This window comes from Canis aureus, chromosome 14, assembly GCF_053574225.1.
Source record: "Canis aureus isolate CA01 chromosome 14, VMU_Caureus_v.1.0, whole genome shotgun sequence".
NCBI lineage: Eukaryota > Metazoa > Chordata > Mammalia > Carnivora > Canidae > Canis > Canis aureus.
The window spans coordinates 7358242-7381197 of NC_135624.1; the positions used below are offsets into that span (position 1 = coordinate 7358242).

The window sequence follows — 22956 nt, forward strand, 5'->3', positions numbered from 1 at the left end:
ATTGTGAAGGTCAAGACAAAAACAAGATCATTCTGCAATCATGTCTGAATGAGACAAAAACAAGAGCATTGTACAAACCACAAAAATAACCAAACATCCCCCTATCCTGGCTAATGGATGACTGTTGTTTTTACCAATTATAACCTAATTCCATTTCTTTCTTCATTCTTATCCTTCAATGACAAGAATCATTAAGATATATAATCATAAAACTACTCCTCTTCATGGGATGCCTGGGTGGTGGCTCAGCAGTTGAATGTCTACCATTGGCTCAGGTGGTGATCGGGGGTCTGGGATTGAGTCCCACATCAGGCTCCCTATAGGGAGCCTGCTTCTCCCTCTGCCGGTGTCTCTTCCTCTCTCTTTGTCTCTCATGAATAAATAAATAAAATCTTAAAAAAAAAAAAAAAAACTACCCCTCTTCTCAGCAACATCCAATCCAGAGCAAAGCCTTGCTTGCTTGAACCATCTCCCCAAAGCATCAACCACAAACCAAAACCTTAGCATCATCGTACTGAGATCCCTCGTGTTGCTCATGCTGTGCACTCTCCCTCATAGCAACAAGCAGAGAAGCCCAACTACACATATATTCTTGGTGGCCTTTAGCTAAAAAGCATTGCAATGGTAGATTTTGGAATATATCCTTTCAGATATCATTTTCCCCTGCATGTAGATATAGTTTTATTTTATTTATTTATTTTTAATGATATAGTTTTATTTTAAAAATGGGAAGACACTATAATTCTAATTTGCACTCTACCTTTTGTTAAATTCACAACATCTTTTTTTTTTTTTTTAATTTTATTTATTTTCCTGCCTCACCTGGAGGACCTGTGCTCTGCCTTATGGAGAATGGTTGCACTAGCTCCACCCTCATGTGTGGCTTCCCCAAATCAAAGCCTGAAGAAGAGATGATCTGTCTCAGAGGATCACATAGGCAGAGGCGAGCTTCAGAGCTGTCCCTGAAAGGGGGTTCTGGCTCCCTCTCCTCCTCCAAGTGTCACCTGCCCAAAGATCAGGGAGATGGAACACATTTGACCCTCAGCTTTCAAAATACTTACTGCTTTAGAAGGTATTTCACTTGGGATAATCAAGCTTGGAAACTTTCAGAGGAAGTTTCTCCAGGGCGGTGAAGCCAACAAAATGCCACAACAGCAAGGTCACTTCAGCTCTGAACTAATTTAAGACAAATCCATTAAATCAACGCCAGGAAATGGCTCTTGTTCTAGCTCAAAGTCTCTCAAGCTTTGCTCTGCCCGCCAATCACCTGGGGATCCTTACAACAAATCTTGATTCCACAGGCCTGGGGCAGAGACTGAGAGTCTGCCTTTCTAACAAGCTCCCAGGAGATGCCGAGGCTACCAGCATAGCCAGGTCCTCACTCTCTGACTGGGTCTTCGCCCCAAAAGTCTGGTAAATCCATCTTCATTGCCTACCAACATGCAGGCAGAGTGTGATGATCACCGAGTGACGTATTAGGTCTCTCTTCCCACCTCTGCGAAGCTTGCACATCCCTCTGAGGGATGAAGCTATAGGCGGGTAAATGTCCTGCTCTGCGGCTGTGAAAGCACAAGTTTTGACCCCACATCCTCCTCGTGTGCAGCTGTACTTGGGTAACAGTGGGGTGGCGTGCCAGGATGGGTTCCCGACCTTCCACTGTAGAGTTAATCCAGAGCTTAAACAGACCTGCTTTCAAAAAGCCTGTTTTCAAAAAAGGAATGACCCTGAGGCCCAGGAACCCCTAAACTGGTGCCCCCTGTCCATCTCTACAATTATCCCCATTTAAAAGTTCATCTGTTCCCTGGGGCGCCTGCCTGGCTCAGTCAGATGAGCACACGACTCTTCATCTTGGGTTTTTGGGGTTTTTTTATATTTTATTTATTTATTAGAAACAGAGAGAGAGAGAGAGAGAGAGAGAGAGAGGCAGAGACACAGGCAGAGGGAGAAGCAGGCTCCATGCAGGGAGCCTGATGTGGGACTCAATCCCAGGCCTCCAGGATCACAGCCTGGGCTGAAGGCGGTGCTAAACCACTAAGCCATCAGGGCTGCCCAATCTTGGGGTTTTGAGCTTAAGCCCCACACTGGATGTAGAGATTACTTAAGTAAATAAAGACCAAAAAAAAAAGTTCATTATCCTAAATTAAGGGTTGAAAACAAAAATAGGTTCAAGAATTGAGCTAACTTCATGACTGACAGATTCATGAATGGTTACTAAAGGATATGGGGAATCAGCCAATTGGTTAACTCTTCAGGCAACCCTTTCTCTCTCCCTCCTTCTGCTGTTGGGTCCTTGCACCCATCCAGGGTTGGGCTTTTCTCATTCTCTCCAGCATGTCTTGATGCCTGCCACCCCCTCCACCACAGCCGTGGTCCCTGTTTGACACCCTCACTCCTTCTCAACAAGGAGTGCAGCTGTCAAGGAGCATCTGAACAATATCAGGGGAGAGTGGCCATGTTTTTGGTGACCAAATTCTGCCTCAAGCAGGGCTGAGTTTCCGTTTTTCTGTCATGGAGCTGTATGTCCAATGTTGTAGTGTCAGCCAGTTAAAATTTAAAATTCAGCTCCTCAGTCGCACAAGCCACACTCTAAGTGCTCTAGAGCCACAACTGATCAGCGGCTACTATATGGGATGGTGCAGACATATAGTGCTTTCTAAATTTTCTCACCAAAATCCAGCAAGGCTATAGGGTGCCTTTGTGTGTTTTAGAAAAGGTACCTCTTCCTCAAGACACCTCACTGACCTTTGCAGGAACAAGAGAACAATAAATATTCAAACTATAACCATGCTGTTGTGCAGTGTACAACCTGCACCACCATACACAGCCGCCTTGATGAAAGGCCTTCGTTGATCTTTTGAGTCTCACTTCTCTCTGTCTTTCCCACCTCGGACCATGGCCTCTTATCTCTTCCCTTCTCGGGTCACTTTACATTTGGCTCTTGTATTAGTTTCCTAGAGCTATGGTAACAAATTACCATAAACTGGGTGGCTTAACACAACAGAAATGTATCCTCTCACAGAAATTCAAAGTCAGGGAGTCAGCAGAGCTGCACTCTCTCCAAAGTCTTCCTTCCTGGCCTCTTCCAGCTTCTGTGGGCTCCAGGCTTTTTTGGCTTGTATCTGCATCACTCCAATCTCTGTCCCCATCTCCACATGGTCTTCCCGTCTGTGTCTGTGAATTCTTCTCCTCTGCTCAAGGGACATTTGTCATTGGACTTCATATACCTCTGGATAATCCATGATGCTCCATCTCAGGATTCCTGATTACACCTGCAAATACCTTTTTTAAAAAAAAAAATTATTTATTTATTCATGAAAGACAGAGAGAGAGAGAGGCAGAGACACAGGTAGAGGGGGAAGCAGGCTCCCTGCAGGGAGCCTGACATGGGATGTGGGACTCAATCCTGGGACTCCAGGATCACGTCCTAGGCTGAAGGCGACGCTAAACTACTGAGCCACCCGGGCTGCCTTACAAATACCTTTTTTCAAAATAAGGTAACATTCACAGGTTTGGGGGATTAGGACCCGGACATTCCATTTGGGAAGCCACTAGGCAACCCACTAGAGTCCTGTTGCATGAGTGGCTTGATTGCCACCTCCACCTGGTCACACTCAGCAGGCTTCTGCCTGATGGGTTTTCCTCTAAACCGACTGGACCTAACGTAGAAGTTCTCTCTCACAACCAGGAGACATATCCCCTGGGCAGGCCCAGGGCCCCTCGTCCATCCCAGTGGAGTGGAGGCCTAAGGATCATCTGCAGGGTCCCCACACCTCAAACCTTCGGCATAGGTTCATTGCCCTATGAGCGTCTGCAGCTTTCCAACCACCCACACCAGCCTCTGAAGAGGGCACGCTCAGCCAGCCTGCCAAGGCTTTGAGGCTTCGGGAGGACAGGGAGCTGATAAAGATCAGACTAGGAGGGACGCCTGGGTGGCTCAGTGGTTGAGCATCTGCCTTCGGCTCAGGTTGTGATCCCAGGCTCCTGGGATGGAGTCCTGAATCAGGCTCCCCACAGGGAGCCTGCTTCTCCCTCTGCCTGTGTCTCTGCCTCTCTCTCTGTGTGTGTCTCTCATGAATAAATAAATAGAATCTTTAAAAAAAAAAATCCAATTAGGGGTGCAGATGAAAGGAAGAGAGAATATTCATAATAGTAACAATAATGATAGCTACTAACTCTCACATGGTGCCTGCCATGGGCCAAGGAGACTCTCTGTCTTTTGTGTCTGTTAACACAACAATCCTTGCAACAAGCCTCAGTGGTAGATGCTCTTATCCCACATCAGAGACAAAGGATGAGAGGGATTAAGTAACAGGTCCAAATCTGATAAGTTTCAGAGTCAGTATAACAACTCAGGCAGTCTGGCTCCAAAATCTACACTGCAGCCAAGAAAAGATACGGTGTAGGCTGGATGTTTCTAGAAACTTAGAGGAGCTGCAAATTTGAAAGAAGAGTTGAACCTCAGTGGAGGAGGTGCCAAGAGTCCATGGGAAGTCCATTTTCATGACTTTTCCTTGGTGGACAGTGAGCCTCTTTGAACAGACCTTGAGCAAAGAGCTGCACTGTGTGGGCCCTGGCTGGTATTTTCATGCCCAACCTCCAACTCCTGCCCTGTCTCCCCACCTAGCCAACACACACAAGCTGGGGCAAATAAATGAATACACGAGTGAGGGTCATGACTGGGAGGATCTCAGCTCACCCTCCTCAAGCCTACCCCACTTGCTCCCCACCATGCTCAGAACAGAAAATCTCCTGCCATCTCACTGCTGTGAGATGTTTGGGGGGTGGGGGGGAATAGCGAGCAAGGTGGCCAGAGTGTCAGAGAACACGAGAAACACCCAAAGCCAAAAGGGAAAACAAGGAAGGCTTAACCCCCTGTGGGCAGAGAGATCTGAGGAGGGCTGAGGTGGCAAGGACAGCACCTGGCATCCCTCGGGGGTGGGGAGGACACCATGGGGGCCTATATCCCACAGCTTGACCAAACTCAACCAACCACACAGGCTAGATTTATGACTTTGATCACCAGGGAGTGTGGTTTTCTGTCTCAGGAATTACTAGGCAAGGCATGCAGGGGCAGGAACTGGGGACAATTCGCTGTGTGCTGAAACCACAGAGCCTGGCCCTGAGCACCCCTCCGCTCTGTGGGAGGAGGGCTGGGAGCCCAGGAGGTGGAGTTCCTGCTATGGACACACAGAAGCACAGCTGTTTCCTTTCAGCATTATTTCCTAGTGCAAATTTCAGGCACAGCCAAGTGTTGGAGGTCACAGGGAAGGCAGAGCCTGACAAGAGCAGAGACAGTAACAGAGCTGCTGGTAGATACTTCCCCCTGAGTTAGACCAGAATTTTCCTGGGCAGCAACGTGGAAGAGAATGGGCCCAAGTTATAGAGCCAGAGTGGTCAGGATAGGATTTCTGACCCTACCACTTATTCATTGTGTGACCTAAGGAAAGTTCCATTACCTCTCTGGGCCTGTTTCATCTTTGGTAAAAATGGAACTTAAAGCACCTCACAAGATCACAAGATGATCAGAAAAATGTTCTGCTCATAGGCTGTCCTTCCTTCCTTTCTCGGCATTCCCGCCCCCCCTCTCCACAGTGAATGTTCTGGTCGACATACAAATTGAAACTTCCCAGGGCAGGCCTGCCCCTTCTCCCTCCCCCTCCGGCCCTGTTCACTGGGAAAGGACACAAGAGCATCTCCCACACAGCCCTGGGAGGAAGGCTCTGAAGAGGACCTACACTTCATCCCAGCCAGCCTAGCAGGGGGGGCCCGGAGGGCAGGGGGGAGGCTGTGGCTCTCAGGCCGGGGGGTCTGCTGGACTCTCACCCAATGGTTTCTTCAGGCCTCCTGGGCACAGGTGCCCACACCTCCCCTTCCCAGGGGCCCTTTGGGCAGCACACAAATAACTCACGCAGCTAATGCCCCTGGATTGGCCCTCCAACCTTGCAGGAAAGGCCTGGGGATATTCAGTGACCTCAGCCCCAGAGAATGTGGGGGAATTCAGTGTGAGGCAGGGCAGACACAGCCAGACCTGAAGGAAAGGTCAGCAGAGGCGTGGTGCCCTGTCTCTATACCCCTAGGAGTCAGGGTGACCCCCTCAAGCCCGTGAGAGACAGGCCAGGCTACGGCACTTATGCAGGTTGCCACCCTGGGCCTGTCGTCTCTGCTGGCAGCTGCCCAGAGAAGCCTGAATTGTTTTCAGGTTGATTTCAAGGCCTCCTGCTGCAGCTGTTGGGCCCTGGCCCTTCCCTCCAGGGACACGGAGCTGGAGCTCTGGAGCTCCGAGAAGAGGCCCAGAGCTTTTTCCCAGGGCCCCGCTGTGGCAGCCCAAGAGCCAGAGGCCTGGCCTCCCGAGAGTCCCGGTGACCTGGCATAGGCCTCCCAGCCTCCTTTCCAGAACTCCCCCTTCTGCCTTCCCCTACTGGGGTGGATATGAGGCCTGCCCAGGGTTGCCAGATGGAGCAAATAAAAATAAAACACACAATGAATAGTTAAATTTGAATTTCAGAGAAACAGCCAATAATTATTGTAGTGTAGACATGTATCATGCAAAATTTGGAACATCCTTCCACCAACAAAATATTTGTTGCTTTATCTGGCTTTCAAATTTAGTAGGCCATCTTGTATTTTATCTTGTAACCCTGGCCCCACCTCATTCTTTAAGTTCTAAGAATGTCCTTCTTCTCTGCCTCTTTCTGTGGGGAGACAACTGGAGAGTAGGGTATGTGAGAGGCATTAGTGTTTTTCATGTTATTACAAATATTAATCTGGTTTTCAAGCACTTCTTAAACTGAACTTTTTATTAACTGCATATTTTGTAGTCACCTGTTAGAATAAAAGCCTCCAGTGGATAATTTTTTTTCCTTTGCTTTTATTTTTGTTACCCACATGTGTTTTAGAAATGCCCTGCTTGTGTATAGGAAACCACCTGATTCTTAACCTTAATATCAATGCCTCTAAAGGAAAATACTCTTCTACCTTTCTTCTGTTTTTTTTTCTTTAGAGATTTTTTTAAAAGATTTTATTTATGTATTCAAGAGAAACACAGAGAGGCAAAGACACAGACAGAGGCAGAAGTGGGCTCCCTGCAGGGAGCCCGATGTGGGACTCGATCCCAGGACCCTGGGATCACGACCTGAGCCAAAGGCAGATGTTCAACCACTGAGCCGCCCACGTGCCTCTTTTTAAAGATTTATTTATTTATTTGAGACAGAGAGAGAGAGTATGAGGGGGTGGGGAGAGAAGGAATAGAGGGAGAGAGAGTGAGAAATCCCAACAGATTCCACACTGAGCACTGAGCCTGATGTGGGGCTCACAACCCTGAAACCACAACCTGAGCGAGACCAAGAGTCAGCCACTTAACCCACTGTGCCACCCAGGCACTCCTCTTCAGTTCTTGTTAAGAAAAGTTCAGCCCCTCATGTATCCTATTTCCCTTTGGAAAGAGAAGCTACCAGGAGGGTCTCAGCTTCCTCGCAGGGGTGCTCACTGCTGAATGGCAAACACTCCTGCTGTATGCATACTCTTTATACTGTGCTCTGGGCTTGGAGTATGTGAGACCCGAGGCCCAATCCAATTGGCCAGGGCCACAAAGGAGTCTCCAGTTGGGCAGGCTTGGGGATATAAGAATGCACCCCTTCTATTTTTGCCTCCTTCTGCAAAAAGGTAACAGAAATAGCAATGTTCCAATGTCCGGGATCACAGGAGTAGGGAGAGGCAAGGGCTCCTCCAGGACAGGCCTAGATGTCCCCGGTCTCTGCCTCTGGGCACGTGGCAGGTACCTGAGCCACATCTCCCACATCCGAGGTGTTCAATTGCACCTCAGCTCGGATGGCTGCCAGGTCAGCCACCTGGCCCCTCCGAGGTCCAGGTCCAGCTCTAGGTCACCGGGGAAGAATTCTTGGAAATATGCTGGCACTCTCCAGAGAGTGCCCTCCCTGCCCTGGCAGGGGAACCAGGCTTCCAGCTACCCAGCCCAGCTGAGGCCAGAAGCTCAGGATTAAGTCCTATAACACAGACCTTCCTCAGCCACACCAAGCAGAGCCTCCTGGGTTGGGCCTGCAGGTTTTCTCCTCCTCCTCCTCTTCCTCCTCCTCCTGCCTCTTCCCACGCCTCCCTCCCAGGATTCTTGAGGGCTTTGTCAGTGTGCCTCATGCCAATATCACACCCACCCTGACTCAGAGCGTGTGAGACAATATACATGCCACGCAGGGGTAGCTTTGTTGAGCTAATGGCACACACCTGCCTTCCCAGAGTGCTGGCTGGAGAGGCATTGCTCCTTCCTCTTATCATCTTCCACCTGTCAGGAAGTCCAGAGGGTTACGCTCTCAGTCTCAGACTAGTTGCTGGGTTCAAATCCTGGCTTTCCCACCTTCTAGGTTAGGTTATTTAATCTCTCTGTGCCTCAGTTTCCTTGCCTGTGAAAGGGGGAAAATCATCATCCCTATCTCATAAAGCTGTCATAAGGCTTAAATGAGGCAATCATATAACGAGCTTAGAAAAATGCCTGGCACGTAGTGAATGTTTACTAAATATTACTTACTGGCCATTATCCAGATTTGCCAGGTGTCCTCTGTAGTCCTCAATGCTTTGGCCCTACAGCACACAAGACTAGGCACTCCAGGGAAGGCATAAGAAAGGGAAACTGTGGTCTTCATTCTCTGTTCTTGGGTCCCCTTGGAGAAAACCTGCATGGTAGATTTGTTGTGCTTTGTGGCCACCATGAATCCTTTGAATGACAGGGCATACAGCACTGCCTGTGTTCAGGGAAAATCCCACAGCTAGAAGTCTGTGCCTCCCCAAGGTAGGAGCCAGAAACTTGATCAGGAACAGGACCTGGGCCCCATCAGTCAGATGCATTCACATGAGACCTTGAGGAAGCAGGAGACTTCAGTCACCTCAGGGCAGATGATTCTCCTCCATGCTTTCCTATGCTTTTCTACAGTGGGTGTTATAAACCAAATTGTGTCCACTACTCCCCTCCCCAAAGACCTTCTGTACCTCAGAATGTGACCTTTTTTGAAGATGGAGTCTTTTCAGAGATAATCAAGTTAATGAGGTCATTGGGGTGGGCCCTAATCCAACACGACAATGCCTTTATATCAGGGAGAAATTTGGACCCAGAAGCATGCACACAGGGAGAAGGCCGTGTGAAGATGAAGGCAGAGACGGGGTGTTGCTTCTACAAGCCAAGGAAGGCCGAAGACTGCCAGTGGACCGCCAGAAGCTGGGGAGAGGCACGGGACAGACTGTCCCTCAAAGCCCGCAGAAGGAACCACCCTGCTGAGACCTGGATCTCAGATTTCTAGCTTTCAGAACTGTGGGGAAATACATTTCTGTTTAAGCCACCCAGTTTGTGCTACTTTGTGGTAGCAGCCCTAGAGAATGAATCCAGAGGGGAAGTTCCAATGCTTTTGTGTCAAATGGAACCTCCCAAGAACAGGCAATTTCATCTGTTTTATTTACTAGCATATAAATGGTGCCAAAGAAATCTGTGTTCAATAAATGAGTGTCTTCTTCATAGTTCATAGCACAGGGCATACAGCACAGAGAGGTCTTACTTTCATAGGTGGCACTCTTATCCATCACCATCCAGCTCAGCTGTGGTCGGGGAAGGAACACACCTGCCAGATACCCGCAGGACACCCACACCACCACCTCCAATACAACGGGGTCTCAGGCCCTGTGTGGGGAGCAGGTTCTGGTGGGTGGCCGCATGGCCTTGTGTCCTTCAGGCCTAGACTGATTACTGAAGAGACCTTAGAAATCCTATTTGAACTCTTTTCATTTTAAAAACCACAAGCCCATCCCTTCCCATGGCATGGCACAACCTCCCAGGTAAACCTCAAGCTCAGCAAAAACATAGATCAGCATGGACCCTTTTGGTATGCCTTCCACACTATTTTGCTTTTCCCAAAGTTTCCTTCCCTCTCTCCTTTCCTCTTTCCTTCCTTCTTTCTTTCTTTTCTCTCCTTTTGTTTTATGTATAGCAGGGTCACAAGGGGAAGGTACTTAGTGGCAGGGGGGACTCCGAGTTCTGAGGAAAAATTATAATTATGCCTGAGGCCAGTACAGTGGTTCTTGTTGCACACTTCCTAGTCTGATTTCTTTGGACCTAGTCTAATTCCTCTGTGACAATGGCTTGTGGGTAAGGGCAAAGTTCTGCACAGAGTAATTGATTAGTCTAAGTATGACTAGAGAGTCATACTTTCTCTCATTTGGACTGAGAGCATGAGTGCATGCATAGGAGGGTATGTGTATGAGAGAGTGGGGGGGGGGGGCATAGGTAGACTTAGGAAGACCCTTTCCTAGAGGGGGAAGAGGCAACTGCTCATGCTCTGTGATGTTAAGCTGCCTGTCCAGGCCTCTCTGCATCTGCATTTGCAGACCAGATCATAATGAGGACTAAAGTCACTCAGATGGGTCACCAGGAGTCCACAGGGCCCTGCCCAGCAGGGTTCAGCCTACAGGCCACACCCAGGCCTGTCTGGGAATGGGCCTCCCTGTGGTAAGAAACGTGAGCCTCCCTGATTGCATAGAGGCTGGGCGTGTCCCTCACAGAGAGCCCTTTGTGCCTGGGAGAGGATTGGCCCCAGTTTGTTCAGGCCGACTTCCAGGCACTGCCCACCTGCAGCCATCCCACCCCAGAGCTCCCCACCTTTCCTCCCCAGCTGGGCCTCCCTTTGCAAAGGGCAGCCACCTTCCCAAGGACAGAACACCGGGGAGGAGGCCCCGACTTTGCCAGAAGTGTGACCCTGGGAGCCCCCTGCTAGAGGCCAGGGTGACCAAGGATGGCTGTCCTCGGGCTGGCACTGGCTGACAGAGCAGGGGCTGCTGACAGGCCCACCCTGTGAAACCAGGGATAAGAAATAGCCAGCTGTTGGGGTGGAGAGAAAGCTCTGAGGCAGAAAAGCCCTTCCCATTCATCCTGCCTGGATAGGGGTGAGATACAGCATCCTCTGGTTTGCTGCTAGGGAGACACCATCCCTGAAGGTCCACGATTACAATTACAACTGTTCATGTTCCTTTAAAAAATTAAAAAAAAAAAAAAAACATGAAAAATCTCATGCTTGTCAGAGCCTTCCTCCCCCGCTGTCGGCTCCCATTATGAATCCATGGCATCTTCTGCAGAGAGTTAATTACATGTTGTGTGAAAGATCCAGGGCTTCCTTTTGCATCTTTTTCTCTCTGATGGGTCCTAACCCTTTGGGCTGCCTGCCTCGGCCTCCTCTGGCGCTGCAGGAAAGAAGGGCATACGGGGAGGAGAGGCCTGCCCTCCACCCTGCACTGCTCCTTGGGGCTGGGACCTGCTCTCAGAGGCTGCTGACAGTTCAGGGCTGCTGGCAGGTGAGCTGGCACCAGACCTACCCATCCAGGTGTCAAGCTCTGCTGCGGGGAGATCCCAAGTGCCGGTGATGAGGATCAGGTGCAGATGGAAGGTGTCATTTGGGGGCCCAGCACGTTGCCCCTCTGCAGTCTACCTCCTTTTGCCCTCGTCCCCCACCAACAGGGGCGCTGGGTGGAGGGCAGCATGAGGATGGCACCTGATAGCATGCGGGTGAAGGCGCAGAAAGGGACTAGGACTCTTCCAGGAGGTTCGATGTAGAGTTTCACAGTTGCTGTTGTTCTGTTTTCTGATGGCTCCCACCTGTAGCCAGATATTTCATTCTTGAGATGGCTCATTTTTTTCTCCTAAGAGGCTGTGTGACCAACTCCAGAAGCAACGAGTGTGGATTAATACCTGGAATTACTGCCTCTCGGAGGTGTTGAATTTCACCTACTGATGAGAAGGCTAATTGCACAGCTGTGGGGCCCAGCCGAGCATGCTACAACTCCCCTTGGTCTTGACAAGTCACAGCGCTGCAGGGCTGATGGGCCCTCTTGGCCAATCCTTGCCCCCAAGCCAAGACACACCTTAAAGGGGAAAATTTTCTACTGTCCTCCAATATCGCTCCAGTAAACCAGCAATAAAGGGAGCCTCAAGATTGTGAGTTGAAAGTAAGCAGGTCTATAATTACGATTCTCAACTAACTGCACACAGACGAACCACTTTTTAATGGGGCAAACCTTTCATTGTGGGTCGCTGTCCTCCTGCAACTATACCTTTCCTAATTCCAAATTAGGGCAGAGTCTGGGAATGTTAATTCATTTTAATTATAAGGAACACAATCTGCTGCTACCGGATTCCAAAATGTGAATTTTCTATTCTTTTGAATATGGTGTTTTACAGCTTCCCGACTTAGGGACAACCAAGAGTGGACGCTATAAAAAAATAAAATGAATAACTCCTCTGCTTATTTCGCTTGATTCTTCAAAGCACGGCGTAGGCTGAGAGGGCATAACCGATGGGTGTTACAAACCACACTGGATTACCGATGAGCAGGTTGTCCACAGCCTCTAAGGCAGGGGTCAGTGGTCACATTCAGCTCAAATGTGCAGAGCCTGTGAGAATGCCAATTCCTGGGCTCTGCACCCAGAGATCCTGATTTAGTAGATCTGGGGTGGGGCCTAGAATCCTGCATTTTTAAATAAGCATCATGGGTACTTTTGATGCAAGTAGCCACCCAACTGCATGTTGAGAAACTCCAGAGGGGTTATGGCTGTGGCTTATAAGCATGGACATCAGCCAGACACCCAGCAGCTTCTCCCAGCCAGAACTTTCCTGGAATGTATATTCCAGGAAACTATTTATGTATCTATTTATTTTTTTTTCCTATTTTTTTAATAACATTTTTTTTTCCTTGGCTATAAAGCTATTGCAGAGGGGTGTCTGGGTGGCTCAGGTCATGATCCTGGGGTCCTGGGATCAAGCTCCATGTCTGGCTCCTTACTTGGCGGGGAGCCTGCTCTTCCCTCCTGCTGGTGCTCGTGCTCTCTCTCTCTCTTGCTCTTAAATAAAATCTTAAATAAATAAAGCTATTGCAGAGAACTTATATAATGCCATAATAAAACAATAACAGTCACTCATAATCTTTCCATAAGGGGTGGGACTATTAACATTATCTTGTGTTTTTCTTCTCTGTATATTTTTTATAAAGCTGACAACATACTGAACATATCATGTTATTTCACATCCCCCATGTTACTATGTCTTTTCTGAATATGTCATTTTGAAGGTTACATAATATCTCCCTCATGTGGATGTGACTTATTTTAATAACCATCCCTAAATGTTAGATGTTAAAGTTGTTCTCAATAATTAATTATTATAAACAATATTGAGTTGAATCTCTCTATGCATAAAGATTTATCAACATTTTTGCTGACTTTGATACCTAGATTCCTAGAAGTGGATCACTGGATTAAAGGATATGAATGTTTTTGAGGCTTCTAATAAAGCCAACTTGCTGTTCCAATTTGCCCCCTCGCGGGCATACAGTGGAATGCCCCTGTGTTGACAACCCCCTTAGCCTGTGCTACAGCCTGATATCAAACACACTACTCTTACCATATGTTATGGGTAGGGTTGTTTTTCCTAAAAAAGATGTTGTGAAGTCCTAACCTCCAGTACCTGTGACCTGATTTGGAAACAGTTTTTGCAGGTGTAATCAAGTTAAAAAGAGGTAATTAGGTGGGCCTTAGTCCAATATGAAAGGTGTCCTTAATAAGAAGAGAATGTCAGGGGCACCTGGGTGGCTCAGTCGGTTAGGCATCTGCCTTCAGTTTAGGTCATGATCCCAGGGTCCTGGGATCGAGCCCCACAGGAGGAATCCCAGCTTGGTAGGGAGCCTACTTCTCCCTCTTCCCTGCTTGTGCTCTTGTTCTCTGTCTCTCTCTCTCTCAAATAAATAATAAATCTTAAAAAAAAAAAAAAGAGAGAGACTGCCACGCGAAGGCACACATATCCAGAGAGAATGTCATGTGCTCATGGAGGCAGAGATTGGAGTGATGTAGCTGCATGCCAAGGAATGCCACCTAAAGCTAGGAGGTGACAAGGAAGACTCTACCCAGAGTCTCAGAGGGAGTATGACCGTGCTGACCTTGGTTTCAGATCTCTAACCTCCAGAACTCTGAGCAAATAAATTTCTGTGGTGCTTGGTTATGCATTCCCAGGGAACAAATATATGTGTATTCCCTGGATTGGTGTCAGCTGGGCCAGAAATGGAGGCGCAAAGCTGGTTTTTACTCCCTTTCCAAAGGGTGTCTAGTGCAGCCAGCCAATCTGTCCTTCCTGAGAGCATTTCCCACTTCTGTGCACAGAAGCAAGAGTCTAGGGCCCGGCATGGGACTCTGGGGCCCATTATCCATTGGAGCATTTATTAGGAAGGTCTGGTTTACCAATTTCCCTCAGCCACATCTCACATAGTAGAGGGGCTCAAAAATTTTTTAATTATTTTTCTTCAAACTCTTGGATTTGATTCAGTGGGATAAGTATTTACTAGGCTCTTTCAACACATTCTGGATTAAAACCTATTCAGTGGCTCAGACATGCCTAGCGTCTGGGCAAAGGTCATCTTTGTCACTGATGAGCCTCCGACTGATTCATGATCAGGTTTCTCTCAGGCCCTTAGCCCATGATCGGTTGGTTGATTGTACTGCTATTACATTCTTTACTTCTCCCAGAAATGTTGGTCTTTTCTGCAGTGGCTTCTGAAAAAGAGCTCATTTCTCTCTCAATTTGACCTTCGTGACCCTGGACAGAACCTAGATCTAAAGAATCCCAAATGGAGGAACATTACATTAGGAAGTTTTTACTTCTACAGGTAGAAAGTCTATAATACTTCAAGCTACTGTTTACTGAGTACCATTTACTGTCTCCTACTTCTTTTGGTCTTCACAAGGGCCCTGAGAGGTAGATGTAATGACCTCTATTTTATAGGTAAATAAAACCAAGATCAGTAGGTGGCCCAAGGTAGCAGAGCTCAGACATGGCAGAGCCAAAGGTAGAGTGATGGGCTAACAATGTCCTGGGCTCTCTGCTCTTATTATGTGGCCAAGGATGGCTTAGAGAAGGATCACTTCTCAGTGGAATGATAAATGCTGCCAGAGGATGCCAGATGTTTTGAGGAGTTATGCCAAGCTTTTGCAGGCAGATATTCCTAATTTAGCTCAGTTTCATGTCCAAATTTTCTGATATTTGCAGTAATATGGAATTTTGTTACATGACCTCGAAAAGTCTAATCTCTGCTAATTTGTCTCTTGATCTTATATCTCACTTTTAATATATCTTTCGTCCAAAAAGTCCAAAAAAGAAGAAGAAGAAAAGAAAAAGTAGGCCTTCTAAATGACTATGAGTAATCTTAAAACTTAATGGTCTTTGAAAAGTTTTGTGAAGAGATGAGGCCCCTCAAGGGAAACAGAGATTGCCTCTAATTTTTTTTTGTATGAATGTATTTACACATGACATGTTAGCTTTAATGAAGTCCATCTGTAGTCTTGATGTACACACAACAGGCTAGCTTTAGGGAGTTGCACTTATATTCCATTGACCCTCTGCTTCAGTTCTAATTGCTAAGGGAAGGAGCAAAGATTTCCTGCTGAATGGCTGCTAGGAATCAATGAGGACGATGAACCAGGGGGCCAGAGCTGGGCTAAACCATCAAGCAAAGAGCAGGCTGGGTCAAAACCCAAGATGAGGCTCTCATGGAAGCCAACACAACAAGCAGGAAGCCCTGTCAGACACAAAGGAAGCCAAGCATGGGGCAGAGGAGGGCAGAGTTGACAGCTAATTCATTTCCTCAGGAGTTCCACCAAGGGGGGAGCCGCAAAGATGAAACTCTGGGCTTCCCAGTGGGCCTCTGGGTGAAGAGGGAAGTGGAATTCAGCAAAACCTCTCAGACCCAACAAAGAAAAGTAAGAGTTACGACATGGATGCATGGGCCAAGTGCACTCAAATGGTGGGGCAGGAGAAAGAAGCTTCATAGAGAAGGGGGCAACTCAGATGGGCTAGAAACATGAGAAATCAGAATGTAAAACTGTGGAGGAGGCAACCCCTACCAAGGGAGTTCTCAGCTTGAAAAAAGAAATGTGGAAGTTGGGGGTGGCAACGGTTTGTGGCTTAAATATCCGGCCACAGCCCCCCTCCTGCACCTGGCCTTAGTTTCCAAGATAATCTCCACTGGCCCAGCCCACCAACTTCTCCAAAGGGCAACCACACAAGGCCCAGGACCTTCCACCACTAACACTTTCCATACCAACCCCCAGCCACTATATCTGCCCTCTGATGTCACAGGGCTCTGCATCTTGACCCATCTCAGTAAATTATACCCCTTGATCTCCCAAGAGCTGTCATTTTTAACTCTTTTCTACAGAGGCCTGTAGCACAGAGCTTCCGAGAAGTCTGGTTCAGCGCTATTTTGAGTTGGATTGGATTGGCAGAAATGAGCCGCCCACCCGCACACTTGGGAAAAGGCTGCCCAAGGAGAAGGGGACCAGGAGCTCCTGCTCTCCATGGGTCTGAATGAGGGTCATATGGGGCAAGAAGCAGCTCACATGGTCCCTGTCAAGGCTGTACTGACAAACAGTTCTGGACAGATCCGGGCGGGTTTTGTTCACCCAGCTGTTGTGCTACTTCTGCCTGCAAGATGAGACATGGACACCCCCCTCCCTGGGTTGGCATCACTTGTTGAGCCGTGGCTTTGGAAAGAACAGCAAGTTAAATCCCGGAAAGAGACTGAGAATGAAATCCAGCTGGAGGCCCACCAAGGACAGTTGTGTCTTGCTCATCCTGGCGGCCACAGCTCCCCTCCGCACCTGGCCTTAGGTTCCAGGATGACTCCCACTCATGCAGCCCACCAACCTCCCTGAAGGACCAGCACACAGGGTGGTGGGGTGAGGCGGGATGGAGTGGGAGTGGAAGAAACCCAGGTGCCTGTGGAGGTCGACTGCCTTTCTGTCCTCCTGGCTTCTCTGCCTTCCTTCCTGTCTGATGGGGGATGCTGATGGGACACACACACACACACACACACACACCATCAGGATTAAAGCAGCAGCTTCTGAGTGCCTCTTAGGCCACTGCAGGCGGGTGCTTTTGCCCTCCTTGAGCATCCTAGAACCACAGGATGCAGGCTCTCAAAGTGGTTACTGAACACGAACTCGGTGGCAGACCACAGCACCTAGAGCCCCTCCAGCCTAGTTACGTGGAGGAGGAAGCCCTGACTCCTTCACATGTCTCATTACTGCCTACGACTTACCCATTTTCTGTCTTCAGGGGCCTAAGGCCTAAATTCTCGGGTGGTAAGAAACTCACCTTTCCAAGGAGTCCATTTATGTTCTTCACACATTCTCAAAATTCTTCTTTCCTTTTTTTATACAGCTTCCTTCCATCTTCCTACCACCACCCCCTTTACTAAACACCCACCCACCCTCAATTTACTGAGGTTCTGGAAACCCTGGGACCCACGTTCTCTTTGAAGGGCGGGAGATGGGGGGGTGTCTCCAGCCTCCACCCCACCCCCCAGGGTCAGGGGAGGAAGTTCGGTTAGGTCAGGGCGTCGCTTCGGCTCGGCTCGGCCGGAGCTGCCCCGTCGAAAGGAAGTGGAACACCTACTCCGGACAGACTCGTGCCCGGGTGCCCTGGGGCCGAGGGTGTCCCCGCGGGGCTCTCTTCCTCCCCGCGACAGTGGCCTGCAGCCTCCGCCGGCAGCACCCCCCCCCCCCAGGCGCCCCGCGGCGGGCCCGGCCGCCCTCCCCGCCCTCCCCGGCCCGGCCGCCCGCTGCCCCGCGGCCCCGCAGGGCGGTTTTCACCCTCTTTCGCCCCTCCCCGCCCCCCGTGACTTCTTGTAAAAAGCTGCGCCCGTCCCCACCCTCCTCCGCCCTCCCGCGGCTGCCGGCCCCGGGCCGGCCCCCCACCGCCTCCCCCGGGGGCAGCGCCGTCTCCGCCCCTGGCAGCGGGCTCCGCTCCGGAGACGGTTGACTCAGAGGGTGGCCGGGCGGCCGGGGTCTGCTGTCAGCTCGGAGCGGGGCCAGGGGCGGGGCGGGGCGGCGGGGGGGGCGGGAGCGGGCGCTGCGGGCCCGGGCGCCCGTGAGTCAGGCCGCGTCACCGGAGCAGATGCCCGGGGCGGCCGGAGGCTCCCGCTGACTCATCAGAAAGCCCTGCCGCGCGGCCCGGGCGGCGGGGGGCGGGGCGGGGCGGGGCGGGGCGGGGGAGGGGAGAGGCGGCGGGCGGCGGCCGAGGTCGTCTGAGGCTCGTGGAGCCGGAAAACCCCGAGAAGGCGGCGGCAGAGGGGCGCCGGGGCGGGCTGGCAGCCGCAGGAGTCCCCGGAAGCGCGGGGACGGCTGCAGGCGAACAAGTCCCGCCCCCGCCCCCCGCCCCCGCGCCGCGCCAGGGCCCACCCCCCCCAGTCTGGCATCGCCCCCGCCGCAGTCTGGCATTGCCCCAAGCACCCCCGCAGGGGGGCGGGTGAGGGCCGCGGAGGTTCCCCCGCCCCGTGTCGCACACGCGCACACGCGCACACGCGCACACGCCCAGCTATCGGGAGGAGGCGGTTCCGAGACCGCGGCGGGTCTCCCAGCAGTGGCCTCGGTGGCGCCCGAGGTCGCGGGGTTCTTCCCCTCCCGTAAGACTTCGGGTCTGTCTGGGAAGCGAGGCAGCAGCAGACCCGAGCGCCGGCATTCCTGGCCTCACTCTCAGTACCCCGCCCCCGGTGGGGGTGCTGCAGCCACCACGTGCTGGGTCACAGCCTGGCCCCGGCGCTTTCCTGTCACTGCCGGCCAACCACAACGCCCTGTGGCTCTCAGAAAATGGAACAGAGGGACCAGAGAACTTCAGGAAGGTGCATGAGCAGAGACGATTTCTCCGGGTGACTGTCATCCACCCTGTCCTGGAACCCAGACAAATTCTGCAGCATTCAAGAATTATGGGAGACCCTTCTGTGCAAGGTGCTCCCCACCCCCAATGACAGGTGGAGGAGGAAGAGGCACAGAAGAGTCCATTGGTCCTGACCCTGCATGGAAAACCTGGCCAGGGAAGCAACCGTGGGCAAACCCTGAGCAGAACTGGGGGGGGGGGGGGGGCGGGGGGGACAGGACAACAAGCACATAGGGAAGCCCTGGTGAAGCCCTGGTGAATCCCCCCTCGGGATTCGAACCCCCGCACGTCTCCTGGCTTCCTGGTGGAGCTGGCATTAGGGTAGGGACCTTGAAAAGGGATGATTTGAACAGGACATTCCAGACAGAAACAAATGCCTGAAACCAAGACCTAGAGGACGGGAAAGAGCAGGGTGAGTTCTGGGAATGGCAAGCAATCTAGTTGGACTGGAAGAACGGAGGCTTACAAGAGCATCAGCAGCTTGGCCTAGCAGACAGATGTGGATCTCAGAAGCAGGCACAGTGGCTCAGAGGGACCTGGAGCCACAGGGTTCCGCCCTCTGCCCCAGGGCACCGAGTCATGCCAGTTCCCAGACAGATGGATTCCTTCCAAGAATTCCATAGTCCTGCTCAGTCACAGCTCCTGGAGCCTCCCTGCCTTGGATGGCTTTTATTATTTGGTGTCTAATGCAAATCCTTTTCTGTTCAGATTTCAAATACTTTCCTCTTCTGTCCTTTGATCACTATCTATTTGCATTGATCTCCCTCAGTATTTCTCAACCCCAAGAGCACATTAGAATTACCTGGGGGTGCTTTAGGAAACAAAAATTTTGATGCACAGGCCCCCTCCCTGAAATCTGACTTCACTGGTCTGGAGCCTAGGCATCAGCATTCTTTCACTGGGCAGCCAGGGACGAGAGGCACTGGTGCAGATGTCACCATGGAGGGTATCCAGGTCAGGCCCACACTCAGAGTGGGGCCTCCTGGCCTTCAGACTTCCCAACTCCAACAAACCCTGAGAACGGTCTTGGCAGATCTCCAGGAGCAGTTGGACTCCCTGAGGCTGCAGCTGAAATGTGTTTCCCAGGCATCCACTCTGTAGCCAAGGCCAAAGTTTCCAACAGGAAGGGAGGGCGAGGCTTCTGTTTGCTTCCCGAGAGCCAACTGCCAGTGAGAGCTACCATGAGCCCCACCGTCAGGAGGACCAGAGGCAGTGAGAACTGCAGGCATTTCCCATCCACTCCACATGCTGGTGGGGGCCTAGGTGGAGGCAGCCGCATCTCCTGCAGCACTGGCCCTCAGAACTGGAGGAGGGCCCAGCCAAGGACACCCTGGGGACCTGGCCTATAGGTGCTCTCTTTCTTAGTGCCAAAATGGAGGTGAGGATTCCTGCCCCTTTGAGGGTCTGGAGATACATCACTTCAGCATGGGGACAGTTTTCAGTAAACATTTTCTTCCTCCCGTTTTGCTAGTAACTCATGTCACAAATTTAGGGAAAATCTCCAAATCTGGGCCTCAGCACTCCCTCGGTGTCTGTCCACCCCACCTCCCTAATCCACAGCTTTGGGGAGGACCTTGGAGCCATATCTGAGGCCCTGTGTTAGGAAGGTCAGGCTGAGGAACTTGGCAGCGGCCTCCCTGCTGCAAGGGAAATGATGTGGATTAACATGGGGGGAACCAGCCAACCTTCCCTGGGATGGGGCAGCAGAAATATGGCCTTGAGCCGGGGGAGGACTTAGAACTACAGGAAGAATTTCCAGACAAATGACAACGTTGCCTAAAGGACGCATAAAAGTCTGTGAAAGTTGGAGATTCCACCTCAGCGCCCGACCCTGTCACCACCAAGCAGCGTGGTTCCCATTTGACAGCTGAGAAAACCGAGGCTGACAGACATTCAATACCTTGGTGAAGCAGCCGCGTCACGCGGCAGGGAGGGGGCGGGAATCCGAAAGGCGCAAAATCCTCGGGTTTTGCGCCTTCCATCTCCAGCCTTACAGCCAGGGCCCTGGAGAAACCACACTTAGGTTTGGGCGTCAAACCCAAGGGGAAAGCGTCCTCGAAATGCTGTGCATTCTCCTCCCTTTGAGTCCCCCTCGCCGAAGAGGAGATCCTAGAAGTGTCTGGTGTTTACTGGATGGTCTCTCGCGGCCAAGCTCAGGGCGAGCTAGAGACCGTCCAGAGTCTGCGGAAACAGCCGCGGCGCCTCGGGATGGCCCGTCCTTGGATCAGGCTCGGGCAGTCTGTTCCCCCCGGGCTCGGACCCCGCACGTCTCCCGGCAGCGCCGCTAGGCCCCGCCGCGGAGTCCACGCTTTGCCGAGTCGCCGCGGGCGGCCGCACCGGAGGGCCCCAGCACCCCCGGCGCAGGGCGGCCACCCGCGCGCCTCTCCGCCCGCCCCCCGCCCGGCCGCGCCAGGTGCCCAGAGGCTCGGCCTCCCCTCCCCCGCCTGTTCCCGGCGCGGCCCGCGTCTCGGCGGTCACGTCTCCCCTCCCGGCTCCAGAGCGCGAGTCAGCCGCTGCCCCGCCGACCCCGCCGACCCCGCCGCGGGGCGGGCCCCGGGGGGAGGTGGCGCCGGGCGGGGCCGTGCGCTGGGCCCCCCTCCCCCTCCCCCTCCCCCTCCCTCCCGGCCGCGCCCCAGTCGGCCCCGGCCCACAGGGCGCGGCGCGGGCGAGGCCGCTGCAGCCCGGCGCTCGGCGGGCGGGGCGGGGCGGGGAGGCCGCGCATGGCCGGCGGCGCGAGGGCCGGTGTTGCTGGGGAGAAAAGTGCCGCCGCGGCCCCGCCCCGAGCCCCGCGGGCGCTGCGCCCTCTGCTGGTGCGACCTCGGAACTGCACGCGGACCCCGCCTGCGTCTACAGCGACGACCAGCTTCCGGAGGCTGAGGGCGGGTCGGGGTTGGGTCGGTAGAAACTACTAGTAAATTAAGGATCATCAAAAAAAAAAAAAAAAAAAAACAAGAACGACGAGTCCCACGTCCAGCTCCCTGAGTGGAGCCTGCTTCTCCCTCTGTCTCTCATGAATAAATACATAAAATCTTAAAAAAAAAAAAAAGCGAGTCCTGGACATTGCAGGAGAATGTGGGAATGTGGAGAAGAAAAAAATCACTCGTAGTGCCTACATCTAGGGACACACACTGTTCTATAGGGTCTACCCTTTCAGTGCTCCATATCGGCAAAACTGTGTGCGCATTCTTTATAGAATAAAAAGCACAGCACTATCAGCTTCGCGAACGCTGAGGCCTTATTTTATTCACTGCCCCCTGTTCGGGGTCTGAAACACTGGCAGTATTCCAGATGCTCTGAAACCATTTGTTCATATCTACATGGGATTGTGCTTTACCCAATGTCAGGATCATCACTGTGCTCATGCTTAAATTTTCTTTTATGATCCCTTGACTCCATACATGTGAGTATGTAAGAGATTGAAGGTAAAATGATCCACTAGCCCCCCTTAGCTAGAACCCGAAGGCAGAATTATTCGCACTATGCATATAATGTACCCCCTACACACACACACCCAGAGTCTGGACAACACCCCGCAATTGAACACACCAGCAAAACTCGAGGCTATTCACACAAAGTAGGATAAACACCGTAAACAGCTGCATGTCAATGTAGTCAACTTTTGAGTCCAAACGAGTTTCACCAACCTAAACTAAAAACTTTGGGTTTCCAGCGTACTTTGAATTTTGAATTTGTGGTGACTGTGGACTTGTACTAACCTCTGGTCACATTCAGGGTTGCGATGACATGAGTGCTATGAGCTCATGCTTTCCCATTTGCCTGTCTCGCACACAGTAATTCCAGGTAATTGTGGGGCCAATGGATCAGATGTGAAGAATGAGGGGTCTGGGGTGTGAAGGGGTAGCATTTTGGCTAGGTTAGGCTTTTGGATCTAGTCACACCTTCCCTACTCCTGGCCACCACCTTCAAACCAGTAGACTGCAGCCCTCGTGTGGTTGCATCTTCTTCCTGGATTTACCTCCAGCACCAAGCTTGTCCCCACCTGGGGATTTTGAAAGAGAGGAGTCAAACTCCCCTGAAACACCCCACCCTCCCAGAGCACTATCGTGACAAAAAGGACACGACGGAAACTTCTCAAGAAGGGTATGGGAAACAAGACATTCACGTATGTAGCCTTTGTGCTGGGCCTTTCTGCAAGCCCCAGACTAAATATCCAACTTCCTACTGACATCCCCATTTGATTCCCACCCCAA

General features: G+C 51.4%; 1 long non-coding RNA gene across 1 annotated transcript; it reads right to left on the reverse strand.

Moving 5' to 3' along the window:
- Positions 1-401: 401 nt before the first annotated feature.
- LOC144282826 (uncharacterized) lies at positions 402-17562 on the reverse strand. Its single transcript, XR_013351242.1, has 3 exons — positions 17186-17562; positions 8540-8867; positions 402-3279 (listed from the first exon to the last, which is right to left on the reverse strand). It is a non-coding gene; the product is annotated as an uncharacterized LOC144282826 (long non-coding RNA).
- Positions 17563-22956: the final 5394 nt, after the last annotated feature.